This window comes from Pygocentrus nattereri, chromosome 12 (genome assembly GCF_015220715.1).
Source record: "Pygocentrus nattereri isolate fPygNat1 chromosome 12, fPygNat1.pri, whole genome shotgun sequence".
Taxonomy (NCBI): Eukaryota; Metazoa; Chordata; class Actinopteri; order Characiformes; family Serrasalmidae; genus Pygocentrus; species Pygocentrus nattereri.
Window position 1 is genome coordinate 35111607 of NC_051222.1, and position 13564 is coordinate 35125170.

The following is a 13564-nucleotide window of genomic DNA, read 5'->3' on the forward strand; positions in this document are numbered from 1 at the left end:
TTTCAGCCAATACCAGCCGTTCCATTCAACAAGAGTGTCATCAAAACCAGGAGTATTGGTAAAAAACAAGCTGTCTGGTTTTCTCCACTCATTGTCAAGAACATTGGCGACATTGCAAGGGTCATAAGTGATGTTTGGAGTTTGTGCTGTAGAAACACAGTCATGAGAAACAAAAATGAGCAACATTTCTTAATATATACCCAGTGAATGTTTCAAACACTTAGATCATATCTTATGTGAAAAGATAGGTTTGTTTTTTTCTCTGTGTACCTACTCAGATTATGGGCAGGCTTACCACTTAGCACTTGCCATTAGTTATACTCATTTGTTTGTCTATGTCACGATTGGCCTCTCCCAGTCCTGTCCATGTGCTCCTTTGATTTGGTCTTCCATGTGTGTTTGCTTTGGTTTAGTCCTGCCCCCTGTTTGATTTCTCCGCCCCTGATTGTGTTCACCTGTCCCTCATTACCCTTTATTTAAGCCCTGTGTTTGGCCTTGGCATATGCTGGTCTTTGTCCTTGCCTTGTTTGATGTATCGTCTCTGTTGGATATTTTGGTATGTTGTTTGAACGGTTTGTGTTGCTCATCATGTCTGTACCTGATTCTGTCCGTATTGGCTCTATGACCCTGGACCGTATTGACCACGACCCTGGATTTGCCCTTAATAAATCTCGCTTATCTCAGCACATGCGTCCGCCTCCTCGCTCCCCATTACAGTCTGACTCTGATTTTTAGGTTTACTGAATTACATTTCCAATTGTAACATAAGCTCATTATTTGTTTAATATGTATATATGATGACAAAATATCTTTTGTCTGTGTAATTAGACAGTTTAATTTTGAAGTTTGCATATTAACATGTTTGTAAGTATGTGTTCTTTACCCATTGACCTTTTTGTAGGAGACAAATGAAAACTATATTCAAAGGTTTTTACATAGTTTCCTTTGTGCTGTTGAGTGCTGTAAACAAGGCAGTGTCACTGAGTAAGAAATAAAAAATCAAAGAATCCCTGCAATTTGTTGAGCTCCTGATCTGACATTGCAGATGAGGCTCTTTTTTTTATGTCAACACAAAAAAGTTGTTTCCTTGTTCATTAAATGGTGAATGTAATACAAGATAGGAAGGATTAAAATGTATGCAAATCTTCAAATACTACTCCTTTCACATGGAGAGATCTAAAGCACACCTGATCTTCACATCATGCTGGCATGCAAAAATACACTATATTGCGAGAAGTATTCAGTCACCCATCCGAATAATTGAATTCAGGTGTTCCAATCACTTCCCTGAATAAAACAACACATCAAAAAGCCTTGAAGCGTTTGCCTTGGTAACCTCATTCATATCAGACCAGTTACACCAGTTTACAACGACCACACCTTTGGTCTAAAACTAGGACTGCTTAATATTAGATCCCTGGCATCCAAAGCCATTATTGTAAATTAATTATTACAGATCATGATTTTGATGCTCTGTGCCTGACAGAACCGTGGATTAGACCCGATGAGAACCTTAGTCTAAATGAAGCCACTCCCACAGGCTACAGCTATGCACACAGCCCCCGTTTAAGCGGTCGGGGTGGAGGTATAGCAACCATCCATACTAAAGCTTTAGGCGTGAACCAGAAATTAGGACCTACATTTTCTTCTTTTGAAGTTCTTGTACTTAATATACTTGATCAAGGAACAAATAAAAATTCATTTTTATTAATCATAATTTACAGGCCACCCGGTCCGTATTCTCAGTTCTTACAAGAATTCTATCAAGAGTTTCTATCAAGCCTAATAACGTTTTCAAGTAAAATATTATTTGTCGGAGATTTTAATATCCACATAAAGTAAGGCATTCATATCTATCATAGACTCCATGGGATTCACCCAAATTATAAAAGGGCCCACACACCACCTCAACCACACTCTACACTTAATACTGACCTTTGGTGTAGACATAGTTAACTTAGCCATTCTCCCCCAGAGCCCAGCCGTCTCAGACCATTACTTAATCTCATACAAAATCCAGTTTAGTGGTAATGTGCGTTCATCACCATGTTATCAGGTTAAGAGTACTATAACTTTGTTCAGAGTCAATCGCTACAGACCTCCAAACTTCATGTGGCCTTCAGATTAGTCAAGAACAGCTTAGAGAGCTTCATGGAATGGGTTTCCATGGCCGAGCAGCTGCTTCCAAGCCTTACATCACCAAGCGCAATGCAAAGCGTGGAATGCAGTGGTGTAAAGCGCCGCCACTGGACTCTAGAGCAGTGGAGACGTGTTCTCTGGAGTGAGAAATCATGCTTCTGCATCTGGGAATCTGATGGATGAATCTGGGTTTGGCGGTTGCCAGGAGAACGGTACTTGTCTGAGTGCATTGTACCAAGTGTAAAGTTTGGTGGAGGGGGGATCATGGTGTGGGGTTTTTCAGGAGATGGGCTCGGCCCCTTAGTTCCAGTGAAAGGAACTCTTAAAGCTTCAGCACCAAGAGATTTTGGACAATTTCATGCTCCCAACTTTGTGGGAACAGTTTGGGGACGGCCCCTTCCTGTTCCAACATGACTGCGCACCAGTGCACAAAGCAGGTCCATAAAGACGTGGATGAGCCAGTTTGGTGTGGAAGAACTTGACTGGCCTGCACAGAGTCCTGACCTCAACCCCATAGAACACCTTTGGGATGAATTAGAGCGGAGACTGCGAGCCAGGCCTTCTCGTCCAACATCAGTGTCTGACCTCACAAATGTGCTCCTGGAAGAACGGTCAAAAATTCCCATAAACACACTCCTAACCCTTGTGGAGAGCCTTACCTGAAGAGTTGAAGCTGTTATAGCTGCAAAGGGTGGACCAACACCATATTAAACCCTATGGATTAAGAATGGGAAGTCACTCTAGTTCAAATGCGTGTGAAGGCAGATGAGCGAATACTTTTGGCAATGTGGTGTATATGTGAGAATGCCATGAAATAGAGCAAAATGTAAAATTTAGATGTGGCACTCGTTTGGCCGTGTATCTCCACTTCTATTTTCTCCACCCACTGCAACTGTAGCCCTGATTTTTCTGTCTCAAAGTTTTCGAATATGTGACAAACTCCAATGATTAGCTGGAGAAACATCACCAAATGTGTTCATCTTGCACACATCTGTTAACTGGAGTTAGAATTTCAAACATTGGGTATCTAATTTTTTAGTCATAAGATATTTTATCATATATCAGACAAAATATAAAGTTTATACAACCATTAGAAAGTTATACATCTCAGTAATTTGCTATACATGCAGTAAAGGAAATAAGTATTTGATCCCCCACTGACTTTAAAAATTTTAATACAAAAAAAAATAAATGAAACGTCTCATAATTTTATGCCAGCTTTATTTTAACAGTGAAACATAGAATATCAAAAGAAAAACTGAGAAAATGACATGAAATGAGAAATAAAAATGAATTTGAATTTCATTAAAGGAAATAAGTATTTGCCCCCTTAGTAAAACATCATTTAATACTTGGTGGCAAAACCCTTGTTGGCAAGCACAGCAGTCAGACGGTTCTTCACTCACTTCAGGAGTAATTTTGGCCCACTCCTCTCTGCAGATCATCTCCAAATCCTTAAGGATTTTAGGCATGCATTTGGAAACACGAAGCTTCAGCTCTCTCCATAGATTTTCTATGGGATTGAGGTCAGGAGACTGGCTAGGCCATTCCATGACCTTGATATGCTTCTTATGGAGCCACTCCTTTGTTTCCTTGGCTGTATGTTTTGGGTCGTTATCGTGCTGGAAGACCCATCCATGACCCATTTTCAGCGCCCTGGCGGAGGCAAGGAGGTGGTCACCCGGGATTTTGCAATACATGGCCCAGTTCATCTTCCCGTCAATGCGATGAAGTTGGCTTGTGCCCTTAGAAGAAAAACACTACCAAAACACAATACTTCCACCACCATGCTTGACAGTGGGGATGGTGTTCTTAGGGTCATATTCTGTATTTTGCTTCCTCCAAACACGTCGAGTTGAGCTCAATTTTGGTCTCATCTGACCACAGCAGCTTCTCCCAGTCTCTCTCGGAGTCATTAATATGTTCATTGGCAAACTTGAGGCGGGCCTGGACGTGAGCCTTCCTGAGCAGAGGTACCTTGGCAGGTGGCCTTTTATACAGGTGACAATTTGGGACAGGTGTATCTCATGTAGATAACGACTTCACTGAGATTAGGGTGTGTCAGTGGGCTGTGGGAGCCAACATTACTCACGGTTTTCAGGGGATCAAATACTTATTTCCCTCAATGAAATGCAAATTATTTTTCATTTAAATATTATTTAATTTTCTAGATTTTCTTTTTTGATATTCCATCTCTCAACTCCATCTCCATCTCCAACATTCTTTGCCCAATATATCCACTATTCCTCAACACATGTCCAAACCATCTCAAGCTGGCCTCTCTGGCTTCATCTCCAAACTGCTCCACCTTCACTGTCCCTCTGATCTGCTCATTTCTAATCTTGTCCAGCCTTGTCACTCCCAACGAAAATCTCAGCATCTTCATCTCCGCCACCTCCAGCTCAGCCTCCTGTCTTTTAGACAGAGCCACAGTCTCCAAACCACACATCATAGCAGGACACACTACTGTCTTGTAAACCTAATTAATGGTTTATTAAACAATGTTGTTTATTGAGTGTTACTGGCTCCGGTAACACCTGGACAGCCCTGACACATATGCTGGCGTGCTGCTTGCTCTGCTTTTAACATATCATTCTTGAACATGTCCTGAATAGCCTTGAGACCCAGTCTCTTCTTGTTTGCTACTGGATCTAAAACTTCAAAAACACCAATGTACAAATGCCATACTTAATAGAATTGTATAATTTGTACGGAAGGTGTGAATGCATTGATAACAGCTTCTCTAAATTAGATATTAACTATTGTTGAGTATTGGGGTAAAGCTTAATTAATTCTAATCTTTTATTTGCAAACATTCTTAAAATTATGTCAATGAAGAAGGATAAATAGGAAATAGTGACCTTAATTCACAAAGACCAAATATGGTAGTAAAATTGGAGTAAATGATGAGATTTCATAATTGCTATTTTATCCACTCTGTCTTCCAACCTTCTTTCTGTTTTTTTTTTTTGGTGTTGGATTTTATATTTTCAAGTAGTTGCTGCTTATTACTCTCAATACCTTACAACCACCAACTTTTGGAAGTTACTTTTTTCCTTGAAATTTGTGAGATATTTGGAAAAGACTCATATCAGGTCCTGTCTGCCTGTTTCACTGGACCCACACTAGTTTATCTCAGTTCAACAGAGGAGATCCACACTGTACTGGCCCACCTGGATTGTCTAAATTAATGTTTCAGAATGTTGTTCATTGACATTAGTTCAGCATTTAACACAGTGAATCCCTGCAAGCTGATCTTAAAGCTTAGCCAGCTTAGTATCAGCACATCTCTGTGCAATTGGATTCTGGACTTGCTGACTGACAGACCTCAGTTTGTTAAGTTAGACAAACTCCTCTCCTCCCCATCATCCAGAACATCGGTGTGCCACAAGGCTGTGTGCTGAGCCCTCTTCTGTTCTCCATGTTCACCCATGACTGTGTTCCTGTTTATGGCTCTAACTCCACGATCAAGTTTGCGGATGACACCACAGTGATAGGTCTGATCAAAGGTGATGATAAGACTGTCTACAAGGAAAAGGTGCAGCACCTGGTGGCATGGTGTGATTACAATAACCTGGCGCTCAACACCCAGAAAACCAAGGAGATCATAGTGGACTTTAGGAGGGGTAGAGTGTGTGGCTCTCATGATCTCAACTGGTCCCTAAACTCCTCAATCATGGTCAAAAAGGCACAACAGAGTCTTAACTTCCTACGAAGCCTCAAGAAAGCTCGCCTGTGTCCAAGGATACTGATGAACTTTTACCACTGTACAGTTGTGAGCATCCTCACAAACTGTGGTTCAGGAACTGCTCCGCGTATGAAGGCAAAGCACTCCAGTGGGTGGTGAAAATTGCCCAATGCATCACAGGTGCCCAATTACCCTCCACTGAGAACATTTTCCATTTTCAATGGGCTTTTCACCCTCTTCCCATTTGGCAGGTGTTACAGAAGCCTCCTCTCCCACGCCAGCAGGCTTGGGAAGAGCTTCTTCCCTGAGGCTATGACCCTGATGACCTCCGCACTACCACTTTAAATGCAACTTCACTGTTATTGTACTTTACATCCTAGTTTTATTACACTATTCATATCTGCACAGTCTATTGCAGCACTATTTATATTTGCAACAACAATTACTGTACAGGTTTACTCTGCATACAGGACATACTACATCTGTGTCTTTGTGATAATCCAGCACAGAAATTCAAACATTTCAAACTTTAGAGTCAATCTTTCCATTCCATCTTGTCTGAGAACCAATGAGAGCTGGAATAGACTCCTTTTGCCTCCCAGGACCCAGAAAGATGAACAGCTTGGAGTGTGTGTGTGTGCACAAATCCAGAAAATGCCTCTAGACTCAAGAAGGTTAACAACAGAAGAAGAATTTGGCTACTTGTTGCTCTTGAGTCAGCCTTGAGGGAACAAAGGAAATAGTCCCTGGCCACATTGAAGAGTCTCTACAAGCAAGCAAAACTTCCTTTGGACAACACTGGACAGCAGATGACAACACAATAAAGTGATAAAACAGCAAGAAGAAGATGAATGTCGAATGGATAACTAAATGATGAAAATTGAATATCGACTAGTGAATAAAGTAAGTGAGCCTGGTATTAGATTTACCAATGACAACTAATGGCAACTGTTAAGAGCAGAGTGAGATTTACATCCATGACTGTCGACAATTAATATGAGTGTGTAATAATTCCCGTTAGTGAGAGGCAGGTGAATATAGTCTAGGACTGAATAGTTCTACTTAGAGCCCATGCAGATTACAATCTCATCTGGAGGGTGATGCAAGTGAGGCTTCCTAGTACATCAAGAGGTTGAGCATACATGCTGGCTCCAGTGGCTAGAGGTCATTTGATTTAGTCTCTTGGGTGGTTGTGTTTGGCCCCAGTGAGCAGTGTCTCTCACATGTTCAACAAAACATGAGCCTTAAAAATGTGTAGCACCACTCTTTACAAACACAGAGCAAAACTTAGAAAACAATCATAAGAGACTGACAAACTAAACATGTAATAATCCCTGGACATGCGTTGAATTGGGGTGGAATTGGAATAACATCAGCTATTCCTGGATTATCAAAGGCCCCACATGTAGCTACTCATTTATCCATCTGAAGGTGAGTACCAGCAAACCAGTAAAGTAAACCATATCTGGCATATCAGTGTTAATCCCATAATACAGTAGCTGGTACCATGCAGACTATTCAAAGTACCCTACAGATGTACAGTCTAGATACATCTACTCAATCCTGGTGTTTCAGTTCGGTGATGTGTACAGTGCCATTGTTGCTCAACTAGTAGTTATGCCTTTTTTAATGGAATGAATGCCTGGATAGTTTTTGATTGCACTTACTTATATTTTCAGCACTGCTGTTTGTGAGGGTGGTTAATAAGATGATCGTGACCCCTGGTGGAATGAAAGTAAAAAAAAAATATATAATTACTGAATGTGCACAGATAAGATGGTGAAGCTTACAGTGTCTACTTACAGTAAAAAATGAAAAAGTCTTATTTTACTTTATCATGCTGCCATGATCACATGTTACATACATACATTCTTCCATGGAAAAAAATAGGCCAAGTGCAAAGTGGCTAAGCTTGTCATGGTCTTAACAGTCAATATTGTTCCGCTCAGCATTTGTGGCTTTGAAACAATTGAAAAAACATTGCTGAGCTAGTTTGTGTTGAATGTGAGACCAAATGTTCTCTGTAGGTTTAAATCTGGACTCTGACCAGTCCAAAACCATTAGTGAAAGCCATCAGCATTTTGGGAAAGAACAAACCTACACAATGGAAAGGGCGGTTGGCAATTTCTAAAAAAAACCACATCCTTTTCAGTCCGGACCATATCTTTAACCTTTTTGTCCAAATTTGCTCACTTTTGAATAGTGACCTTCTCGGAATCTTTTCCTAGAAGAGAAGTTCTCCTTCAGACTCCTTGTTATAACTAGACTTAAAAATAATAATAAAAAAGAATCCCAGAATTTACTGAGGTCTCAGACTTTTGGACCTGGCTGACTTTACAGAGGTAATAATAAACTTTAATACATACCAGCTTTAAATTCATGTATGTGGTTAATCTGTGAAGTTTCCAGTGACACCCACGTTTTATTTTGTTTACTATAAATTATTTTCATCACTACTATCATGGTTGGTAATATGAGCTAATTTGACTTCATACACAAGACTCATTTGAATTATGCCAGCTGAGAACCTCTTCTGAACCAAGCCTGGTTTCCAAAAAGCAAACTCCTCTTGAGTTCTTTGAGTTCTCTAAACATTAGTAAGGACATTTTTCAAGAAATATGTAAAACAAAAAAACAAAAACACCTTCCTGGAAGCTAAAATGATTGAAGCCTTTAGTTTAAAGAACCGTTTAAAGTAAAGTCTAGGCCCTGAGAACCGCAGAGAGCCCTGACTAATGCTTTAATGTGACTCTAGTCATATTCATTACAGAAGCATTTCCAAGAACACGAGCCCTTTAGACCAACCGTCATCTTCTGCTCCATCACACCTTCTTTCCTCAGTCTGCAACCCACCTAATGTTGAGTGTTTACTGCAAAATCGAATTCATACGATGTAATCCAGGGGTGAACAACTCTGGTCCTGGAGGGCCGGTCGGTGTTCAACCCAGTTTGGAGGCTTCCCTACTCAACCACAACCACTAAACCTGACAATTAGATACATTTACAGCAAAAACTGTCTTAAAAACACAGACCCCCTTTTTTAAAACCACAAAACATCAGCAGGCGGTTTGATTCTGCATATGGATGAGCTCTGATTTGCTTTTGGCTATAAAGTCAAAGACACACAACAATATAGATGCTCAAGAACAGTAACAATAACATGAATGATCTTCTGTCCACAAGTTTAAAGACTCATAAACTATTGGCACTAATAAATAGTTAAATAATATGGCATGAAAAAAGGTCAGCCTGACAGCTGCCTGTACACAAACATGCATGCAGAAATATTTAAAAATTTAAAAATATATATATATATATTTTTTTTTTGCCCATGCTACTTTCCAAGAATCATAAAGGAAATAAGGAGAATACTTACTAGTTAAAAGGTTTATTGCACTTCTGTCCATCGTGAACAAACCTTTGTGGAAAAAGGGATATTCATGTCCGCATGTTGAAAACATTCCTTCTGGCTTTTCCAAAGATTTGAAGACTATTTTTTATTTCTGCTTGTATTAAACGCCGCTGATTTGCATTTGTTCTTCCGTTAGAGGCTGGGGGTTTTCTGTTTGATAGGCAACCAATCGGCTTTTCCGTAATCAAACAATGTGGTTTTGAAAAAGTGTGGATTTCCTGCTGGCTCCTTTTACCTTGTCAACAGAGGACTGTTTAGTGACCAATGTGACCTCCACAAATGGGGCACCTGGCTTGGTCTCACCTTCTGACTACCTAAGCATGCAAGGACAAGACCGTTGAGGCCATCCACAGACCTCCAACACATCCCAGAGTAATCCCTGCCCGGAAGAACATTTACTGTACACAGTTACTGTTACTCCCTTCATATGTTACATTCGATATGTGTGGTTTTATATAGAATGGCAATGGTGTCCGATTTATGTTCCCATCTGTCTAATAAGCCGTCAAATATGGTGTGTAAGTAAACTTTTAGTACAATAAGTACAGAGCTATATGTTGGCTAAGCCAGGGAAGTCAGTCGAGTGACAGAAACAGTCCTGTTTTGTTCTATAGTGTCATTAGCCTGCAAACTGACTGATACTGGTAACCATCTCCACTTACACTCCTTCAACATACAGCTGTTCACACGATGGTTTAACATTTACTGGATGATGAATTTTCTTGCATGTTAATTTGTTGATTAGTATTTTTACATTGGTACCTATTCTACAATGGTAAAAGCTTGCCTGGTATTGCAGGAAAGATGCTTGGTTTGGAGTCAGGAGGTGTTTAGGACTTACATAACAATGTTTAGAGATGCTCCTCTGTCACTGTTAGGAGTTTTGAGTATAATAGTGATGCGTAAAGATCAGCAGCAGCGTATTCAACATTGCTTATGATATAAAATATGAGTTAAGGGGTGCTTTCACAAATATAATATGACATATAGCATGGATGCAAGTTAGTGTAATATTTCCTTGTGTATGGCCTCTGGCCTTGTTTTGCATATATAAACGTACGTCTGGTAGAACTAGCTGGAGAAAACACAAACAAATCTATGTTCCTGCTTCCTGTCATATCTCAAAAGCATCTCAGTGCTAAAAACGTCCAGGACAGATCAGTGTCCATGGACTGTTTTATTGATGCATTTATTTTCCAGGGCAGGATGTCAATGGCAAAACTGAAAAATGATGTCATGTTATAAGAAGACAAAGCTTTACATAGCATTTAATAGCATCTTGCTGGAGAAAACAGGTACAACAATTGCACAACTGAATTAAAACCACACACACACACACACACACACACACACACACACACATTTTCTAAGCCACTCCACCCTCAGGGTCGCGGGGGGTGCTGGAGCCTATCCCAGCGGTCATTGGGCGGAAGGCAGGATACACCCTGGACAGGTTGCCGGTCCATCGCAGGGCAAAATTAAAACCATTAAAATCATGCATTGCTTTATTGGTTAGTTTTGGCTCTTAAATGGAAAAAAGTCATTTTAGTAAATTGAGAATTCAGTTTACTAAAGATCCATTTCAGCTTGCCTAAATTGTCGGAGTCAAAGGATCTATTGATGGCGACTCATTTCATGAAATAAGAAATCCAAGATTTGGCTCTGAGAAATATACACTGCAAAAGATACCCATGCCATAACAGGGTCAGTTAAAATATATACTTCTGTTTTATTCTGCATTGGTAGCTGTTTAGCTTTTATTACCTTAAACCCTTTGTGACCACCGTATTACTCCCACCCATTTTTTTTTTCCCATCCTGTAACCTCAACATTGAGGACAGCACCCTGCCCCCACCACACTCCACTATTATGAAGGCCTTCATTACCTGATATGTTGTGTTAGTTTTGGAGCTCAACTTTGCTGGGTGGTAGATCATTAAGATAAGGTTTGGGCACCTATGACGGGGAGCATTTTGGGTATAAAATGAACTGATGAAAGATGATATACTGATGTACTGAGCTGCATGTTTCTAAAGCATTTGGGAACCGAGGAGAACAATCACTGAAGTTTTGAAACTGGAATGTTTTCCTATTCTTGTTTGACATAGGATTTCAGCTGTCATATTGCACCTTGTACCTTTCCACTACTTTTTTGGCTTAGTATTCTCACTTGAGACTCCACGGGACCTGCACCAGCCAAGCCTATTGGCTGAAGATCATAAAACTCTTTGAGAGGCTGTTCCTTAAATCCCTTCAAACCTTAAGTTCAACTATCAGATACACATAGGTGTGGATGATGTGCTACTCTGTGCTCCAAAGAGCTCATTTAGACATAAGGAACAGATGGAGAAGCGTGATTGGTCACTCCAGAGAACACGTCTCCACTGCTCTAGAGTCCAGTGGCGGCGCTTTACTCCACTGCATTCCACGCTTTGCGTTGAGCTTGGTGATGTAAGGCTTGGATGCAGCTGCTCGGCCATGGAAACCCATTCCATGACGCTCTCTACGTTGTTCTTGAGCTGATCTGAAGGCCACATGAAGTTTGGAGGTCTGTAGTGATTGATTCAGAAAGTTGGTGACCTCTGCGCACTATGGACCTCAGCATCCGCTGACCGCTCTGTCATTTTACATGGCCGACCACTTCGTGGCTGAGTTGTTGTCGTTCCCAATCGCTTCCACTTTGTTATAATCCCACTGACAGTTGACTGTGGAATATTTAGTAGTGAGGAAATTTCCCGACTGGACTTGCTGCACAGGTGGCGTCCGATCACGGTACCATGCTGGAATTCACTGAGCTCCTGAGAGCGACCCATTCTTTCACTAATGTCTGTAGAAGCAGTCTGCAGGCCTAGGGGCTCAGCTTTATACACCTGTGGCCATGGAAGTGACTGGAACCCCTGAATTCAATGATTTGGATGGGTGAGTGAATGAATGAGTACTTTTGGCATAAAAGTGTATCTCCCTTTAATAGATCAATTAGTAATTTTGCAGTTAATTATTTGCTCCTTCATTCAACATCTAAATATCAAGCAGCCAAACATACCATCCTCCTCTACTGCAGGAACACACATTTCAGTTGGAGAAGGTCAGCAGAACTGTGCTCTGTAGTATTTGTTCTGCTGAATTTCACAAATATGTTATTTTTGCTGCTTTTACTAAAACAGTATAACCAGCTTCAGCAATTTTACAACCAATCCAGGAAGCACAACAAGGTAGGAATGGTGACCATAACAGTGAAGGGCAAGACAGGACAAAGTCCACAAAACAGGTGATGTGTTGGAACCATGAATCCAACAAAGCCGGCAGAAGTACAAAAGGGCAAATCCAAAAACAGGGTCAACAAGAAAACAGGCAGGAATTCAAAACACGATAAAGATCAGTACAGAAAACGCTCAGAAGTTTTACAAGTTAAAGCAATACTTCACAACTGGTCTACTCTAAACCAGTCTGTAATGTGTCAGAACAGCAGACGTCCCTTATATTAACATGTAGCTTCATAACGTTCATTAAATGTGTTGCATTTCCCCCAAATCAACATCTACATTACCACTGCATTATTACACAGTAACTACATAGTAATTACACAGGGACTGTCCAATTATTTTAAAATGTAACGTTAACACTAAAGTACAGGAAAGTTTCTGTGTAGAAGATACAAAAGCTGAAACTGGTTACAGTGTCACAGCACTAACAACATAAACACCAGCTAAATGTCAGGAAAGCCGGCAGATACAGTGTAAATAATGTCTTAATGTCACTTATTACACACTTCCTTTTACTGCTGGGGAAAAATACAAACAAACAAACAAACAAAAAAGCTGCTGTTCCAGTCTGATTACAAATGTAATTAGTTTTCTATTACCCTTGTGTAATGAAATGAGAGATAATAGGCTGTTACGACTATGAACAGACACTTATGTAATTACATGAGGCAAAACTAAATCTGCTACATATGTTTAATAACATAATATATACTTCTGTAATCCATCTGTAACAGCCACGAAATCATTAGTAGTTACATTGTCATTGCATGTTATTCACAGATAACAGCATAATTATTAGAGATACTTAATGTAAAGTGGGACTGAAAGAAAAAAAACTGTATGGCTAAAATAAATGCATAAATAAATGTTTATATTGTAATTAAGACCCCACTAATTGGATTAGCTAAGCTGTAGTACTGTAATCTCTTGAGCTTTTGAGCTCGTCATAGGCACGGGATTCAAAAATCTCATTATTTACAACTATATATTTTAGGACAAAAAAAGGCAAAACACTTTGAGAAAAAGTTAAATATGCAAAAATTATTTTAGACATTTTTCAAA

General features: G+C 40.0%; 1 long non-coding RNA gene across 1 annotated transcript; it reads right to left on the minus strand.

The window, feature by feature from the left end:
- Positions 1-58: 58 nt before the first annotated feature.
- On the minus strand, positions 59-9289 carry LOC108443877. Its single transcript, XR_001859186.1, has 3 exons — positions 9204-9289; positions 7495-7548; positions 59-146 (listed from the first exon to the last, which is right to left on the minus strand). It is a non-coding gene; the product is annotated as an uncharacterized LOC108443877 (long non-coding RNA).
- Positions 9290-13564: the final 4275 nt, after the last annotated feature.